We start from the raw sequence: 18,897 nt of genomic DNA, 5'->3' as shown, positions 1-18,897 counted from the left end.
AGTATATTCACCAAGGTTTCAAGGGGCTACAGGGGCCCATTCAGCCAGATTTGACTTCCTTATATGTCCCTATAATTCTCTGAAGACTTGGGCTCCAGGTTCACAGTATTCTTTTCTACTGTGTTTGCAATCATTCTTGGTGATGTTAGCAGTATCCACATGGCTGACCCATCTAATAATCTAGCCATCTAGTTCCCTGGATCCTTGCCATGTCCTCCTCTAGTGACCCTCACTTCTGCTCCACTTCATCCACCCACTTCCATGGCCCACATGCTAAACCTCACTATCACTCATAATTACACAAGTCATAAATTAAAACATTCCACTTTCAAACTACAACCTCTGTAATTAAGTTGTCTTTTTTTCTTTCAGTACATCTATTCTTCAGCTTCATTGGGACCTCTAAATTCTGACTCCTACCGACCAGCTACTGACTATTTTCATGACTTTTTTCACTGCTTCTTTGGCCTACTTAGGGTCTGTGATTTCTCACTTCAGCCACTCACTTCAATACCCCCAGTTCTCTCACCCCACTGTCTTTTTTTATCACACCAACCTGATAATAGCCCAACCAGCTATTCTCATCTTTTTCATGCCTATATTTGAGTTGCAGAATCCTGTTGGAGAAGATCACATAACCAAAGAGATTGATACTACCACACCACAAATTCATGGCCTCTAGTCTCACCTGGGCTCTCAGGACTGACCTGAAATCCTTCTGTGTAGCTTTGATCAGCTTTCTTTTTCCCTTGTTTCCATAATGGCCTTCAAATTTTCTATATTCATCTCAAAATTGCAATCCTGCCACCATCCGGCTCATGCTCAGCAAATGGTTTTACCTCCTACTTTAAACAGAGATTAGTAGGTATGAAATGATAAATTCCTCAACTTCTCATACAAACTGCTGGGCATACCTACAACCACATCCATCATTTCATTTTCCTTCTGGTTATAATGGAGGAGATTTTCCTTCATTTGTGCTTTGTTTACATGCCTTCTTCTTTTCCATAACTTCATTTCCTTCCCCACTCTAGGTGACCTCACATCTACATTTAAACTCATTCATGTCTCTCATATCAAAAAGAAATAATATTACCCACAATTTTCCTCTACCTCCTAATCCATGTAGCTATTTCCCTATCCCTCCCCTTTGCTTCACAGCAAACTTCTTGAAAGTTTCCACTTCCTCACTTCTAATTTATTCTTAAACATTTAAAAGTTATTTATACAAAAGCACTACTTGTATAGTTAAAAAGTCAAGTATTACTAATAATCATATTGCAAGAAATAACTGTCTCCTTCCCACCCCAATTTCTGCTCTCCAGCAATAATACTATTGAGTATTTACTTGTTGCTGGGCATTATTCTAAGCCTTTAGAAGTATTAACTCAATCCTCAAAAAACATTATGAAATAGACACTGTTATTATCCCCATTTTACAAATGAAAGAATGAGCCCTTGCTGGTGTGGCTCAGTGGATTGAGTCCCCACCTGTGAACTGAAAGGTTGCCGATTCAGTTATCAATCAGGGCACATGCCTGGGCTGTGGGCCAGGTCCCCAGTTCAGGGTGTGAGAGAAGCAACCGATTGATGTATCCCTCCCTTTCTCCCTCCCTACCCCTCTCTAAAAAATAAATAAATCTAAAAAAAAAAAAGAGAGAGAAAGAGCCTCAGAGAGGTTGCATGACTTGCCTAAGGTCACCCAACTAATAAAGAGTAGAAGCAGGATTCAAACCTAGGAAGTCTAGTGCCATAGTGTGCACATTTGCAATGAAGCCAAGCAATTTTAGCTGTATTAGGTGTTTCTATTGACATAACCTTTATGTTTCTAAATAACATTCTTATACTACTATTTTTCAATTTTATTTTATTTTTAATTTAAAATTTTATTGAATTTATTAGGATGACATTGATTAATAAAATTTATATAGGTTTCAGGTGTACAATTCTATGATACATCAACTGTATATTGTAGGGTGTGTTAACCACGTAAAGTTAAGTCTCCTTCCATCACCATTTTTTTCCCTTATATTCTCCGTTACCTCTTTCTTCCCTCATTCTTCCCTCCTTCCCCTCTGGTAATTACCATGCTATTGTCTACATCTATGTCTCTTTATTTTTTTATTTTTTGCTTAATCCCTTAACCTTTTCACCCAGTCCCACAACCCTCCTCTCCTCTGACAGCTGTCAGTTTGCTCTCTCTCTCTATGCCTCTGTTTCTATTTTGATTGTTAGTTTATTTTATTCATTATATTCCACATATGAATGAAATTATATGGTACTTGCTTCTCTCTGACTGGCTTAGTCCACTTAGCATAATGCTCTCCACGTCCACCCATGCTGTCCCAAAGGGTAAAGTTTCCTTCTCTTTTACAACCCAGTAGTATTCCATTGTGTAAATGTACCAAAGCTTTTTATTCACTCATCCATTGATGGATACTTGGGCTGCTTTCAAATTGGCTGTTGTAAATAACACTGCAATGAAAATAGGAATGCATATATTCTTTTGAATTAATGCTTCAGGTTTCTTCAGATATATTCCCAGAAGTGGAACTATTGGGTTATAAGGCAGTTCCACTTCTAATTTTTTGAGGAAACTCCATACTGCTTTCCACAATGGCTCCACCAATCTTCATTCTCAACAACAAACAATACATGAAGGTTCCCTTTTCTCCACATCCTTGCCAACACTTGATGTTCATTAATTAATTTATTTTTAAAGAATATTTTATTGATTATATTGTTACAATAGTTCCAATTTTATACCCTTTGCTTCTCTCTGCCCAGCACCACCCCTCCCCCAGCAATCCCCACTGCCCCAGTCCATGCCCATGGGTCATACATACAAGTTCTCTGCCTTCACCCTTTCTTATATTATCTTTTTTTAAAAATTAATTAATTAATTAATTAAAAAATAAAAAATAACAATCCCTCCCTCTCAAACTTAAGACCTTTATAATCTTATAAAGGAAAATGGGCGAAGGTCTCGAGCTCCTCTAGCTGCTTCAAGCTGGACATGGTCGTCATCCTATCTATCCTTGGGTCCAGAAATCCCTAATAAAAATGGAGGTGTGGAGGGGAGGGTGGCCTTCCCACATGGGGAAGGATCTTGCAGACCTCAGGTCAGTTAACTGTCCCCAGACAACGGTGTGCTTGATTTAACAGGCTGGCATCCTTGTTGTATTCTGGGGGCAACAGATTTGGCAACAGGGTTAAAAGACATCATTCAATCCATAACCACTAGATGACAAAAGGCAGGTATTAATTTTTCAATGTTGCACATTAGGGAAAAGATGGGCTTCTTTGGAGGAAGGTGTGCCAGGCACATCCCACCTGTCCAAAACCCTTTTGCCCATTATTTCTTTTTTATTTATTTATTTTATTTTTTGGGTTTTCAATTACAGTTGTCCAATATTTCTCCCATTGCTCACCCCCACCCAGCCCACCCCTCCTCCCACAATCATATCCCTCCCCGTTGTCCATGTCCATGAGTCATTTATACACATCCTTGACTAAACCCTTTCCTTACTTATCCCCCTTCTCTCCCTCCCCCCTCCCCCCTATTGACTGCTATGCTGCTGCTTGTCCTATTTAGTTCATTTGTTTATGTTCCTGTTTAGTTTCCTGTATTATGTGATATCATATGGTATTTTTCTTTCTTTGCCTGGCTTATTTCACTAAGCATAATTCTCTCTAGTTCCATCCATGTTGTCGCAAATGGCAGGAGTTCCTTCTTTCTTTCTGCTACATAGTGTTCCATTGTGTAAATGTACCACAGTGTTTTGATCCACTTATCTACAGATGGGCACTTAGGCTGTTTCCAGCACTTAGCTATTGTAAACAGCGCTGCTATGAACATAAGGGTGCATAAGTTCTTTTGAATTAGGGTTTTAGAATTTTTCGGGTATAATCTTAACAGTGGAATCGCTGGTTCAAAAGGCAGTTCCATTTTTAGTTTTTGAGGTAATTTCATACTGTTTTCCATAGTGTCTGCACCAGTCTGCATTCCCACCAACAGTGCAGTAGGGTTCCCATTTCTCCACATCCTCGCCAGCACTGGTTGTTTGTTGATTTGTTAATGATGGCCATTCTGACTGGTGTGAGGTGGTATCTCATTGTGGTTTTTATTTGCATCTCTCTGATGGCTAGTGACGTTGAGCATTTTTTCATGTGTCTATGGACCTTCTGTATGTCCCCTTTGGAGAAGTGTTTGTTCAGGTGCATTGCCCATTTTTTAATTGGGTTGCCTGTTTTCTTGATGTATAAGATCTTTATATATTTTGGAGATCAATCCCCTGTCTGAGATATCAGTGAGAAATATGTTTTCCCATATGATTGGTTCCCTTTTCATCTTGCTGATGTTTTCTTTTGCTGAGCAAAAACTCTTCAATTTGATGTATTCCCATTTGTTTATTTTTTCCTTTATTTCTCTTGCCTTAGGAGATATATCCATGAAGATATTGTTACGTGGGATATCTGAAATTTTTCTGCCTATGTTTTCCTCTAGGACTTTTATGGTGTCATGGCTTACATTTAAGTCTTTGATCCATCTTGAGTTTATTCTCGTGTGTGGTGTAAGTTGGTGGTCTAGTTTCACTTTTTTGCATGTCCCTGTCCAGTTCTCCCAGCACCATTTGTTAAAGCGGCTCTTTTCAATTCATTATATGTTTCTTCCTCCTTTATCAAATATTAGTTGACCGTATGTTCCTGGATTAATTTCTGGCTCTCTATTCTGTTCCACTGATCTATATATCTGTTCTTATGCCAGTACCAGACTCTTCTGATTACAGTGGCTTTGTAGTATTGTTTGATGTCTGGTATTATGTTTCCTCCTACTGTGTTCTTCTATCTCAAGATTGCTTTTGCTATTCGAGGTCTTTTTTGCTTTCATGTGAATTTTTGGAGTATTTGTTCTAGGTCTGTGATATATGTCATGGGTATTTTAATAAGGATGGCATTGAATTTTTAAATTGCTTTGGGTAATATGGCCATTTTGATGATGTTGATTCTTCCCATCCCTGAACATGGTATTTGCTTCCATTTATTTGTATCTTCCTTAATGTTTTTCTTCAATGTTTTGTAATTTTCAGTGTACAGGTCTTTTATCTCTTTGGTTAAGTTTATTCCTAGGTATTTTATTTTTCTTGTTGCTATAGTAAATGGTATTGCCTTTTTTGTTTCTGTCTCTGGTATTTTACTGTTGGTGTACAGAAATGCCTTAGATTTCTGTATATTTATTTTGTACCCGGCTATTTTGCCAAATTCACTTATTATATCAAGTAGTCTTTTAGTGGAGTTTATAGAGTTTTCTATGTATACTATCATGTCATCTGCATATAATGGTAGTTTTACTTCTTCTTTCCCTATTTGACTGTCTTTTATTTCCTTTTCTTGTCTGATTGCTGTGGCTAGGACTTCCAACACTATGTTGAATAGGAGTGGAGAGAGTGGGCAGCCTTGTCTTGTTCCAAAATTCAGGGGGAATGCTTTCACTTTTTGTCCATTGAGTATGATGTTAGCTTTAGGTTTCTCATATATAGCCTTGATTATGTTATGGTATGCTCCCTCTATTCCCATTTTGCTGAATGTTTTCATCATGAATGGGTGTTGAACTTCATCAAATGCTTTTTCTGCATCTATTGATATGATCATGTGATTTTTGTCTTTCATTTTGTGTAGGTGATGTATTATATTTATTGATTTGAGAATATTAAACCATCCTTGCATCCCTGGGATGAATCCTACTTGATCGTGGTATATGATCTTTTTAGTGTGTTGGTGATCCTGGTTGCCAATATTTTGTTGAGGATTTTAGTATCTCTGTTCATCAGTGATATTGGCCTGTAGTTTTCTTTCTTTGTTGTGTCTTGACCTGGTTTTGGGATGAGGGTAATACTGGCTTCTTAAAACGAGTTTGGGATTTTTTCCTCTCCTTAGATTTTTTGAAATTGTTTGAGGAGGGTAGGAGTTAGTTCTACCCTAAATGTTTTGTAAAATTCGCCTGTGAAACCATACAGGTCAGAGCTTTTGTGTGCAGGGAGATTTTTGATTACTGTTCAATTTCCTTTTTTGTTATTGGTCTGTTGAGACTTTCTACATCTTCTTGGTTTAGTTTTGGAAGGTTATATGTTTCTAGAAATTTGTCTATTTCTTTTAGGTTGTCAAATTTCTTGCCATACAGTTCTTTGTAGTAATCTCTTACAATAGTTTGTATTTCTGTGGTATCATTCGTGATTTCTCCTCTTTCGTTTCTGATTTTGTTTATTTGGGTATTCTCTTTTTTTCTTGATGAGCCTGGCTAAAGGCTTGCCAATTTTGTTTATTTTTTCAAAGAACCAATTCCTAGTTTTGTTGATCTTTTGAATTGTTTGTTTGGTCTCTATGTCATTTAATTCTGCTCTGAGCTTGATGATTCCTTCCATCTTCTTGCCTTAGGCTTTGTTCATTGTTGTTGTTCTAGTTCTTGTAGCTTTATGGTTAGATATTTTATTTGAGATTCTTCTATCCTTTTCAGATATGCCTGTATTGCTATGAACTTCCCTCTTAGGACTGCTTTTGCTTTGTCCCATAGGTTTGGGGCTGTTGTGTGTTCATTATCATTAGTTTCCAGAAATTTTTTGATTTCTTCTTTGATGTCATTGTTAACCCATTCATTATTTAATAGCATGTTATTCATTTTCCATGATTTTGGGTGTCTTTTTTTCTCTGAGGTTGATTTTTAGTTTCAAAACATTGTGGTCTGAAAAGATGCTTGACACGTTTTCAATTTTCTTGAATTTGTTGAGGCTTGTTTTGTGTCCTATCATGTGGTCTATCTTTGAAAATGTCCCATGTGCATTTGAAAAGAATGTATATTATGCTTCTTTGAGGTGAAAAGTTTGATATATATCAGTTAAGTCCTTGTGGTTTAGTGTGTTGTTCAATGCCTGTATATCCTTGGTGTTCCTTTGCTTTGAAGATCTGTCTATTGTTGATAATGGAGTTTTAAAATCCCCTACTATGAATGGATTTCTGTGTATATTCTTGTTGCGGTCTTCTAGTATTTTCTCTATGTATTTGGGTGCTCCTATGTTGGGTGCATATATGGATTGTTCCCTTAAGTATTATGAAATGTCCTTCTTTGTCTCTTTTAATTGCCCTTGCTTTGAAATCTGTTTTGTCTGATATGAGTACTGCTACCCCAGCTTTTTTTTTATGTCCACTTGCTTGGATACTTTTTTATATTCCTTTACTTTCAGTCTGTGTAAATCTTTTGTTTTCAGATGTGTTTGTTGTAGACAGCAAATATGTGGGTCCTGTTTACTTATCTATTCCATTACCCTATGTATTTTAATTGGAGTATTTAATCCATTTACATTTAAGGTTATTATTGACTTGTATTTATTCATTTCCCTTTATACCTGTGTTCCTCTCCTCTTTTTCTTTTTTTTTTTCTTATTTTTCTTAAAACATTCCCTTTAACAAGTCTTGCAATGCTGGTTTGGTGGAAATATATTCTCTTAGTCTTCCTTTGTCTGTGAAACTCCTTATTTCACCTTCCATTTTAATAAGAGCTTTGCTGGGTAGAGTATTCTTGGTTGTAGGCCTTTGTTTTTCATTGCTTGGAATATTTTTAACCATTCCCTTCTAGCTTGTAGTGTTTCTGTTGAGAAATCGGTCGATAGCCTTATCAAAGCTTCCTTGTATGTTATTTGCTGTTTTTCTCTTCCTGCTTTTAGGATTTTCTCTTTGTCTTTGAATGTTGCCATTTTAATTATGATGAGCTTTGGAATGGGTTTTTTTGGGTTCTATTTCATTGCGACTCTCTGTGCTTCTTGAACTTCCATAACTTTGTCTCTCATTAGGTTGGGAAAATTTTCTGTCAATACTTCTCCTATCAGCTTTTCTATTCCTCATTTTTCTTCTTCTCCCTCTTTTATTCCAATGACTTGGATGTTTTTTTTTCCTCATGCTATTCCCTTACATCTTCTTTGTACTTTTTCAATCTTTTTTTCATTTTGTTGTATTGTCTGGGAATTTTTTTTTTTACATTGTCCTCTAACACACTGATCCAATCCTCTGCTTCGTTTAGCCTGCTTTTGATTAATTCTACTGTGTTTTTCAGTTCAGAGATTGTATTCTTCATTTCTTCCTGGTTCTTGTTAATAGTTTCTATGTCTTTTTTTATGTTGGTGTAGTTCTCCGTAAGTTCCCTGTAATTTTCTTGGAGCCGTTGGTAACTTCCTTTGAGGTTGTCGTAGTTGTTTTTGAGGTTGTCGAGTATATTGAGCTTCTTCACCACTATTATTTTGCATTCCATGTCTGGCATTTGGGCTATGTCTATTGCATCTACCTCTCTTTCTGGGGATTCCTCTTTTCCTTTCATTGAGAAGTTGTTTCTGTGTCTTACCATGTTGGATTCTTGTTATTGGTTTTTGTTTTTTGGGTTTGTCTGCTTTGACTTCCCACCTTTGTGGTATGAGATTCTTTATGGGAGATCTGGGGGTTTCAGTGGTGCAGTCTCTTTGATCTCCTGAGCCTGATGTTTTTGGGGTGTTCTTTATGTCATTTGTTTATGCTGTCTGGTTATATTTCAGATGCTCTTTGGTGGGATCTTCCCTCTGGCTAGTTGAGTGAGAGTCACTCTGTCCACTTTGTCTTGAGTTCTTTTGTGGAGATGCTGTTAAAAACATAAACACACAGCCCAGGGAGGAAACCCACACACTCAAAAATATCCCGCACCCTCTATCCTGCTATCGTCAGCCAATGAGCCAGTATTAATATAAGTGTAGAGAGGTTAGAGCTTTCCTGCTATAGGGAGAATAGATAAGAGTTGTTTTTAAAGAGGAAAGATATGATTTTTGAGAGAGGGGATGGTAGATTAATAATAGTAGCAAGTAGTGTCAAGACTATGCAAAACAGTAGGTGATATTTACATTGTATGTTAATAAAAGTAGCAGAAAAGTATGGAAAAATGCAGAATATAGTAAGAAGGTGGAATTGTTTAGTATTAGATTTATATAGTAGTTATATTCTATTTATTTAGTGTAAAAGGGATGCTAAATTAGACAGAAACAAATAAACAAAAATTAAAGAGGAAGGATGAGAAGGAGAGATGGTATGAAACAAATTAAAGAAATAGTTTTTAAAGAAAAAAGTTTACAAAAAGTAAAAGTTAAAATTATAAATAAGAACTTTAAAAAATTAATATAAAATGAAATACAAATAAAAAAACTAAATTAAAAAATAATAACTAAAAATATATATTTAAGAGAAAGTTTTAATCAGTTCAGCCTTTGTGTGTCATCTTCTTTTTCTGGATCTACAGCTGAGGGTTATATTTTCTTGATGGTTTTTTCCCTTAAGTATTATGAATTGTCCTTCTTTGTGTCTTTTTATGGACTTTGCTGTGAAATTTGTTTGTCTGATATAGGTACTGCTTCCCCAGTTCTTTTTTTTTTTTTAATGTCCATTTGCTTGAAATACTTTTTCCATCCATTCACTTTCAGTCTTTGTAGATCTTTTGTTTTGAGGTTGGTCTCTTGTAGACAGCATATATGTGGGTCATGCTTTCTAATCCATTCAGCTACCCTATGTCTTTGGATTGGAGCATTTAATCCATTTACATTTAAGGTTATTACCGATAAGTACTAGTTCATTGTCATTTTCCCCCTTTGTACTCAGGTTCCTCTCTGTCTCTCTCTGTTTCTTCATCTTCTTAAAGCAGACCCTTTAGCATCTCTTGCAAAGCTGGTTTGGTGGAGATGTATTCTTTTAGTCTTCTTTTGTCTTGGAAACTCCTTATTTCACCTTCCATTTTGAATGAGAGCCTTGCTGGGTAGAGTATTCTTGGTTGTAGGCCTTTGTTTTTCATTGCTTGGAATATTTTTTGCCATTCCCTTCTGGCTTGTAGTGTTTCTGCTGAGAAATCTGATGATAACCTTATTGGAGCTCCCTTATGTATTATTAGTTGTTTCTCTCTTGCTGCTTTTAGGATTCTCTCTTTGTCTTTGAATGTTACCATTTTAATTATGATGTGTCTTGAAGTGGGCCTGTTGGGGTTCATCTTCATTGGAACCCTTTCTGCTTCCTGGACTTGCGTGACTCTCTCATCACGTTAGGGAAGTTTTCTGTTATTAGATTTTCAAAGAGGTTTTCTATCCCTTGGTCCTTTTCTTCTCCTTCTGGAGTTCTTATGATACGGATATTATTATGTTTCATGTTGCCCTACAGCTGTCTTAAAACCCCTTCATTCTTGTTCAGTCATTTTTCATTTTGTTGCACTGTCTGGTAGTTTTTTTCTACGTTGTCCTTCAGCTCACTGATCTGATCTTCTGTTTCCTCTAACCTGCTTTTAATTCCTTCTACTGTGTTCTTCAATTCAGAAATTGTGTTCTTCATTTTCTCTTGGTTCTTATTGATAGCTTCTTTGTCCTTTTTCCTGCTGGTGTAATTCTCAGTAAGTTCCTTGCAGTTTCCCTGTACTTCCTTGTAGTTTCCCTGGAGTTCTTTGTAGTTTTCCTTGAGCTCGGTGAGCTCATTTATCTGTCCCATAATCCATGTTTTGAATTCAATATCTGATAGTTTGCTCCCCTCTATTTCATTTTAGCACTCTTTCTGGGTATTCTACCTTTCCTTTCGATGGGGGGTTGTTTCTCTGTCTCCCCATTTTTGTGACTCCTATTGTTTGTTGGTGCTTCTTAGAATAATCTGCACTTCCTGGATCTGCCCCTGGTGGCATCAGATCCTGTACCAGTCTGGGCCTAGGCAGCCTGTTGGAGAATTCCAGGGATCTACTGCCTTTGTTTGTCTCCTTTAGTTGTTAATATATTCAATCTGTGATTAGCCATCAGGCTTAAGGACCGTGGGTGTGGCAGCTTAATTCCTGTAGGTAGGGCTTTTGCTTCCCCTCAGGCTGACGCCACTCAGAGGGGAATGGTCTGCCTGCAGTATGGGGAATGAGTCAGCACTGGGACTGGTCGGCTGCTCCCCCAGTTCTCCCCTCAAAGCTACTGCACCAGATTCTCTCCAGGCATCTCTATTCCTCTCTGCGTTCCCTTTGCTTGAGCCCAGAGTAAGCGGGGACCAAAATATTTTTGTATGTGATCCACTTAAGAGCTCTTTTTCTCCAGCTGTTTCTCTCTGGCTAGCAAGAAACCCTGTGGCTTTTCGCTTTTTACAACTGGATTCTATTTTACTTTCCACTCTGTTGCTGTAGGTTGGGAAGCCCGACTGGGGGTCTGGACCCTGCCCTTCTCAGGGGGAACCCCTGGCTGCTGAGCTGTTTCTCAGTCCCTTCAGTTGCCACCTGTGTGAGCCCAGCCAGCCCTTCCATGTCTCCACACTACCTACTGGTCATGTTGTGATATAGCGGCCTTTTCTGTCTCTCTGTGGTCATAAGACTTCTCTCCAGCTAGTGTCCAGTTGGTTATTCCAGATGATTTCCCCAAAATTACGTTGTAAATCCAGACTGGTCCTGGGAGGAGGTTAGTGTAGCTTCCACTTACTCCTCTGCCATCTTGGATCTTGTTTGTTAATTTATTGATGATAGCCATTCTGTCGGGTGTGAGGTGATATCTCATTTTGGTTTTAATTTATGTTTCTCTGACGATTACACATGTTTAGCATCTTTTGATATGTCTATGGGCCATCTGTATGTCCTCTTTGGAGAAGTGTCTATTTAGGTCCTTTGCCCAATTTTTAATTAGATTGTTACCTTTTTTTGTTTATAGTTTATGTTCTTTATAAATTTTGTTTATTAGCCCCTTATGAAATGTATCATTGGTGAATATGTTCTCTCATTCAGTAGGTTGTCTTTTCATTTTTTCAATGGTTTCTTTTGCTGTGCAAGAACTTTTTAATTTGATGTAGTCCCACTTCTTTATTTTTTCTTTTGCTTTTCTTGCCCAGGGTGATATAGCAGAAAAAATATTGCTACAAGAAATGTCTGAGATTTTACTGGCTATGTTTTTTCTTTTAGCGTTTTTATGGTTTTGTGACTTACCTTTAAGTCTTTAACCCATTTTGAGTGTATTCTTGTGTATGTTGTAAGAAGGTGATCTAGTTTCTTTTTTTGCATGTACCTGTCCAATTTTCCCAACACCATTTTTGTTCCCAACAACCTTTATTTAAGTGACTATTTTACTCCGTTGTATTTTTTGCTTCCTTTGTTAAATATTAATTGACCATAATGGTGTGGGTTTATTTTTGGATTCTCTATTCTCTTCCATTGATCTATATGTCTGTTCTTGTGCCAGTACTATTCTGTTTTGGTTACTACAGCCTTATAGTATATTTTGATATCAGGTAGTATGATACCTCCAACTTTGTTCTTCTTTCTTAAGATTGCTGAGGCTATTCAGGGTCTTTGTGGTTTGTGGTTCCAAATAAATTTTTGGAATATTTGTTCTAGATATGTGAGATATGGCTTTGGAATTTTAATAGGAATTGCATTGAATCTGTAGATTGCTTTTGGTTGGATGAACACTTTAATGATTTTAACTTTTCTTATCCATGAACACCATGTATGCTTCCACTAACTTGTATCTTCCTCAATTTCTTTTTTCAGTATCTTATAATTTTCCAAGTACAGGTCTTCTCCCCCCTTAAATTTATTCTTAGGTACCTTTTTTTTTTTAGTTGCAATAGTATAATGGATTGTTTTCTTAATTTCTCTTTCTTACAGTTCATTATTGGTGTACAAAAATTCCACCAGTTTCTAAATATTGATTTCGTATACTGCTACTTCAACAAATTCATTTATTAGATCTAGTAGTTTTGAGTGGAATCTTTTAAGATTTTCCACATACCATGTTGTGTCATCTGCGAATGCCAATTTCACTTCCCTTTTTCCAATTTTGATGCCTTTTATTTCTTCTTCTTGTCTGAGTACTATGGCTAGGACTTTTAGTACTATGTTGAATAAGAGTGCTGAAAGTGGATACCCCCATGTTTTTAATTATCTTAAGGAAAATACTTTTAGTTCTTTCCCATTGAATATGATGTTAGCTATAGGTTTGACATATATTGTCTTTATTATGCTAAGGTATGACCTATTTCTTTGCTTAGAGTTTTACCATAAATGGGTGCTGGATTTTTCAAGTGCTTTTTCTACACTGATTGATATGATCATGTGGTTTTTATCCTTCATTTTGTTTATGTGATGTGTCACATTTGTTGATTTGTGAATATTGTACCAACCTTGCACCTGGAGAGTAAATGACAATCACGGTGTATGATCTTTTTAATGTACGAGTAATGCTGATTCTGGTTTGCTAATATTTTTTTTTTGAGGATTTTTACATCTGTCTTCATCAGGACATTGGCCTTTAATTTTCTTTGTTTGTATTGTCTTTATCTGTTTTTGGAATTAGGATAATGCTGGCCTCAAAAAATGAGTTTGAGAATTTTTTTTTCCTCTTGAATATTTTTTGGAAAAGTTTGAGAAAGATAGGTGTTAGTTCTTTGAATGTTTGGTAAAATTTGCCTGTGAAGCCATCCAGTCCAGGACTTTTGTTTGCTGGGAGTTTTTTGATTACTGTTTTGGTTTCATTAGTTGTAATCTGTCCATTCAATTATTTTTATTCTTCCTAATTCAGTTTTAGAAGATTGTGTATTTCTAGGAATTTATCCATTTCAACCAGGTTGTCCAATTTGTTGGCATATAATTGTTCATAGTATTTTCTTACAATCCTTTATATTTCTTTGGTGTCAGTTGTTACTTCTCTTTCATTTCTGATTTTTTAAACTTGGGTCCTCTTTTTTTTTTGATGACTCTGGTAAAAGGTTTGTTTATTTTGTTTATCTTGTCAAAGAATCAGGCCTTGATTTCACTGACCTTTTGTGTATATGTGTGTGTTTTCTTTAGCCTCTATGTCATTTGTTTATGCACTAATCTTTATTATTTCCATTCTTCTATTTACTCTGGACTTTGTTGCTCTTTCCCTAGTTCTTGTAGGTGTAGGGTTAGATTGTTTGAGATTTTTCTTTATTCTTAAAGTATTCCTCTAATACTATGAACTTTCGAGACTGTTTTTGCTTTGTCCTATAGATTTTGGACTGTTCTGTGTTCATTTTCATTTCTCTCCAGGTAACTTTTAATTTCTTCCTTGATCTCATTGTTAATCCATTCATTGCTTAATAGCATGTTTTTAACCTCCATATGTTTGAATGCTTTTAATTTCTTTTATTGTAATTGATTTTTAGTTCATACCATTGTGGTCAGAGAAGATATTTAATATGATTTTAATCTTCTTGAAGTTATTAAGACTTGTTTTGTGTCCTCACATGTGGATATATCCTAGAGAATGTTATATATGTACATGAAAAGAATGTACAGTCTGCTGCTTTGGGATGAAATATTCTGTAACTATCAGTTAAATGTATCCAATCCAGTGTGTCATTTAAGGTCACTGTTGCCTTGTTGATTTTTTTGTCTGGAAGATCAATCTGTTGGTATCAGTGGGGTGTTAAAATCCCCAACTATGACTGTATTGCTCTTATCTCTCCCTTAATGTCCACCAAGATTTTCTTTTTTAGGTGCTCCTATGTTGGTTGCATATATATTTATAATAGTTATAACCTCTTGTTGGATTGATCCCTTTAGTATTATGTAGTGACTTTCTTTGTCTCTTGTTATGGCCTTTGTTTTGAAGTTTATTTTGTCTAATATAAGTATTGCTACTCTAGCTTTTTTTTTTTTTTTTCATTTTCATTTGCATGGAATATTTTTTCCATCCTTTCACTTTTTTCTGAAGTGGGTCTCTTGTAGACAGCATATATATGGGTCATGTTTTATTATCTATTCAGCTATGCTATATATTTTGATTGATGCCTTTGATCAATTTACAGCTAAGGTCACTATTGATAAGTACTCATTGTTATTATATTTGTATACTATATTCTTTTCTATATATTTGTTTCTCTTTTCCTCCTCCTCTCTCCTCCTCCTTCTTCCTTCTTTTTATCCTTCTCCTTCTTCAAGCACGTCCTTTAACATTTCTTGCAATACTGGTTTGATGTTATGAATGCCTTTAACTTTTTTTTTTTTTTTGGTCTGGGATGCCTTTTATTTCACCTTCTATTTTAAGTGATAACCTTGCTGGATAGAGTAATCTTGGTTGTAGATCCTTGATATTCATCACTTTGAATATTTCATTTCAATCCCTTCTGGCCTGAAATGTTTCTGGTGAAAGATCAGCTGACAGCCTTATGTGATCCCCCTTGTAGGTTACTAACTGCCTCTCTCTTGCTCCTTTTAAGATTCTATCTTTGTCTTTAACCTCTGCCATTTTAATTATGATGTGCTTTGGTATAGGCCTCTTTGGGTTCATCTTGATTGGAACTCTTGTGCTTCCTGAACTTGTGTGACTTTTTTCTTCACCATGTCAGGGAAATTTTCATCCATTATTTCTTCCAACAGCTTCTCAATTCCTTGCTCACTTTCTTCTTCTAGTACCCTTGTGATATGGATGTTTTTATGCTTGATGTTGTCCTAGAGCTCACTTAGACTTTTCTCATTTTTTAAAATTCTGTTTTCTTTTTGATGTTCTGCTTGCATACTTATTGTTATCTTGTCCTTTAAATCAGTGATTTGATCCTCTGCTTCATCTAACCTGATGCTGATTCCTTCCAGCACATTATTCATTTCAGATATTGTATTCTTCATTTCTGAATGGTTCTTTTTTATGGTTTTTATGTCCCTTTTTAATGCTTACTCTCTTTGTTTAAGTTCTCACTGAGATCATCCATTCTTCCCATAAGGTGCTTGAGCATTCTTAAAACTATTGTTTTAAACTCTGCATTTGGCCCTGAGTGGTGTGGCTCAGTGGGTTAGGCATCGTCCCACAAGGGTTGCTGTTCAATCTCCGGCCAGGAAGCGTGCCTGGTTTGTAAGCCAGGTCCCTGTTTGGAGGCATGCTGGCCAGGTCCCTGTTTGGCGGCATGCACATTAATGTTTCTCTTCCTCTCTTTCTCTCTCCCTTCCCCTCTCTCTAAAAATAAATGAGTAAAATCTTTTTTAAAAACAAACTCTGCATCTGGAATCTTGGTTACTTCCATTTCATTTAATTATTTTTCTGGGGATTTCTCTTATTCATTCATCTGTGGTATATTTCTTTGCCTCCCCACTTTGTCCCTGTGTATTATATAGATCTTCTATGACTCCTAAACTTGTTATGATGGCTTTTTGGGCTCAGTGGTGCAATCTTCCAGATTACCTGAGCTCAGTGCTCCAGGAATGTTTCTTGTGGGTTGCATACCCCCTCCTGTTGTAGTTGAGCTTTGAATGCTGTTTGTCCTTTCATGGGTGTAGTTAACCCTTCATGCTAGTTGACTATAAGCATAAATCTCAATCATTGTGTATGAGTTGCTGTGCATGGACTTTCCCCTGAGGTTTAGTTGTTTCCAGCAGACTCTGGTTCCTGTTGGAATCCCCCTTTGAGTGTGCCACTTATGTGGCTAATTTTGTCAAGATCTGTTGTGACTTGAAGCCTACTAATGGTTGTGTTGGTCCTGGGTCCACTTGGGCAGGGTACAAGTACAGGTCAATGTCAGATGTTCTGTGTAACAAGCCTTGGGCTACCTGTATGGAGCTATCATGCTATTCAATGTTTTTGGCTGCATATACTGGTCCTCAGTGTGCCTTAGAGGGGCCAAGCAGTGTACAAGGATCAGCTTCCTACAGCTTAGAGCTGGGGGCAGACCTATAAAATGTCCGAGGTTCCCTGAGGTCCACCTCCACCTGTTAGTTACTGAAGTTACCTGGTCTTCCTCCAAAGCCTTCCAAGGAAAAACTATAGAGTGGCCCAGGCTGCCATGACCCACAGATCGTTCAACACATTGCATGCTCAGTAGGGCAGGGTGACTAGGGTTGGGAGGATGGGGTTAGTCGGTTTCCTACTGGGGGACACGTGGTCAGACAACCAATAGGGGAAAAGTGACTTCTACTCCAGAGTCATGCCAGTCTCTGCCAGTCTCCATCTCTGGTTCCTTCAGGAGGAACATGCTGCAGGTTCAGGTTGAATGCAGCCAGCCAACCTCTCTGCAGGAGGAAACTCAGCAGGGAGAAACACTCCAAATGTCCCAGCTTCAAGCAGTACTTCCTTCATCCCCTATCCCTGTGGCCTTGGAGCTGAACTGAGCAGGGTGAGGCCACTGAGACTTGGGAGGGCAGATCCAAACTGTCTCTCATTGGAGGTGGTACCAGCAAGCCTGTAGGAGGAGAGAGACACTTCTTCCCTTTTCTGGGTACTAGCCCTCAGGTAGATGTGCACCAAAGGTCCTGACTTTGAGCAGCCCTCAGATCCTCTGCCTCCGCTGGACTAAGCTCAGCAGGGAAGGGCCCCCAGCTGCTGGAAAGGCAGGTAAAATGAGTATCCTGTTAGACGAATACTGCAGGCTGAGCTCACAGGAGAGATAAGAATGCCCCTCACCCCTCACTGTAGTTACACAACCCAGCACTTTCTCATCTGATTCCCAGACAAGAGCCTCTCAAGGAGACAACCTCCAAAAGTCCCAGCTCTGCCAGGAAGTCTGACTTCCCTGTATTACTTAACTCAGAAGGAGAGGGCATGGTAAGTGGAAGGGCAGGCCAGTGATTTAACCAATGGGGGGAGGGGCACTGGCTTTACACTCAAGCTGGGTATGAATGGTCCTCTTTCCAAAGCTACACAATTCAATCACTGTCTGCATCTCCACAAAGAGCTTCTCTAGATAGAGAGTGCCCCAAAGGTTCCTACTGGGTGTAACCAGCAGGACCCACTGCAGGACCCAAGCACAAGAGAGTGGTATCACCAGTAGTTGGAGGACCAGTTAGTATACTCCCCAGGCTGGTGCTGTAACAATAGGATTACTTCACCCTTGGAAGGTGGTGTCTGGGTGTCTAGCAGACTCCCTTCTCTCCCAGGTGACTGAATCCCCACTGATTTTCACCACCAAATGCTATTCGGACTCCTCTTCTTGTCTCTGTTACTCTGGGTTCTGACCCCATGCTCCTGTTTGGGGAGTTTTGCAGCTGAAGTATCTCTCTGGCTGAGCCACCACACGTGGGTGATGGGGTTAGCCATTTTCTACATCTCTGCTCTTGTTACCAATCTATATGTGGCTTCTTCTGTAAATCCTTGGTTATACTATTTCAGATCAGATCGCCTTCAGTTGGTTATTCAGGTTGATTGCTCTATAATAATTGTAAATACATTTTGGCACTGGGAGCTAGTGAGTGTACCTTTCACCTACTCTTTAGCTATCTTGGAATCCATACCTCCATTAAAAAAAAAAGTAACTGTCTTAAATGGTTAAGGGTATACAATTGAGAAGCCAATAAACATGGGTTCAGTGATATATTTTTTCCTGTCCCTTACTGGTGGTGTGACCTTGGACAAGTTACTTAACCTTTCTATGTATCAACTTTCTCATTTAAAAAATGGAAATAACACTTTCTACATGGGGTTATGATAAGGAATAAGCCACATAAAATACTAAATGCTCAATAAATGTTAGAAGTTCTGTTGTTGTTAGTCATTCAGTTACTCATTCAACAATTATGTATTCACCATGTGTCCAACACTGTGTTAGGAACCATGGAAGATATGAGGTACAAAATATGAACCATGTTTCTGATCATATCAATAGATGCTGAGAAAGCATTTGATAAAATGCATACCCATTTATGATGAGAACACTCAGCAAAATGGGAATAGAGAGAGCATACCTCAACATAATAAAGGCCATATACGAGAAACCTGAAGCCAACATCATACTCAATGGACAAAAACTGAAAGCATTCACCATGAGATAAGGAACAAGACAAGGATGTCCACTCTCTCCACTCCTATTCAACATAGTGTTGGAAGTCCTAGCCACAGCAATCAGACAAGAAAAAAGAAAGACATTCAAATTGGAAAAGAGAAAGTAAAACTG

The 18,897-nt window shown here is 37.6% G+C and overlaps 1 protein-coding gene across 2 annotated transcripts in view; it reads left to right on the top strand.

Annotated features, from left to right (window-relative positions):
• Window positions 1–18,897, top strand: part of MID2 (midline 2) — a 196,659-nt gene that overhangs the window by 158,967 nt on the left and 18,795 nt on the right. The window lies entirely within an intron of this gene.

This window comes from Furipterus horrens, unplaced genomic scaffold (assembly GCF_987537825.1).
Source record: "Furipterus horrens unplaced genomic scaffold, mFurHor1.1.pri manual_scaffold_17, whole genome shotgun sequence".
Classification (NCBI taxonomy): domain Eukaryota; kingdom Metazoa; phylum Chordata; class Mammalia; order Chiroptera; family Furipteridae; genus Furipterus; species Furipterus horrens.
The sequence above is the reverse complement of the archived record's forward strand: the minus strand, read 5'-3'. Positions and strand labels throughout refer to the sequence as shown.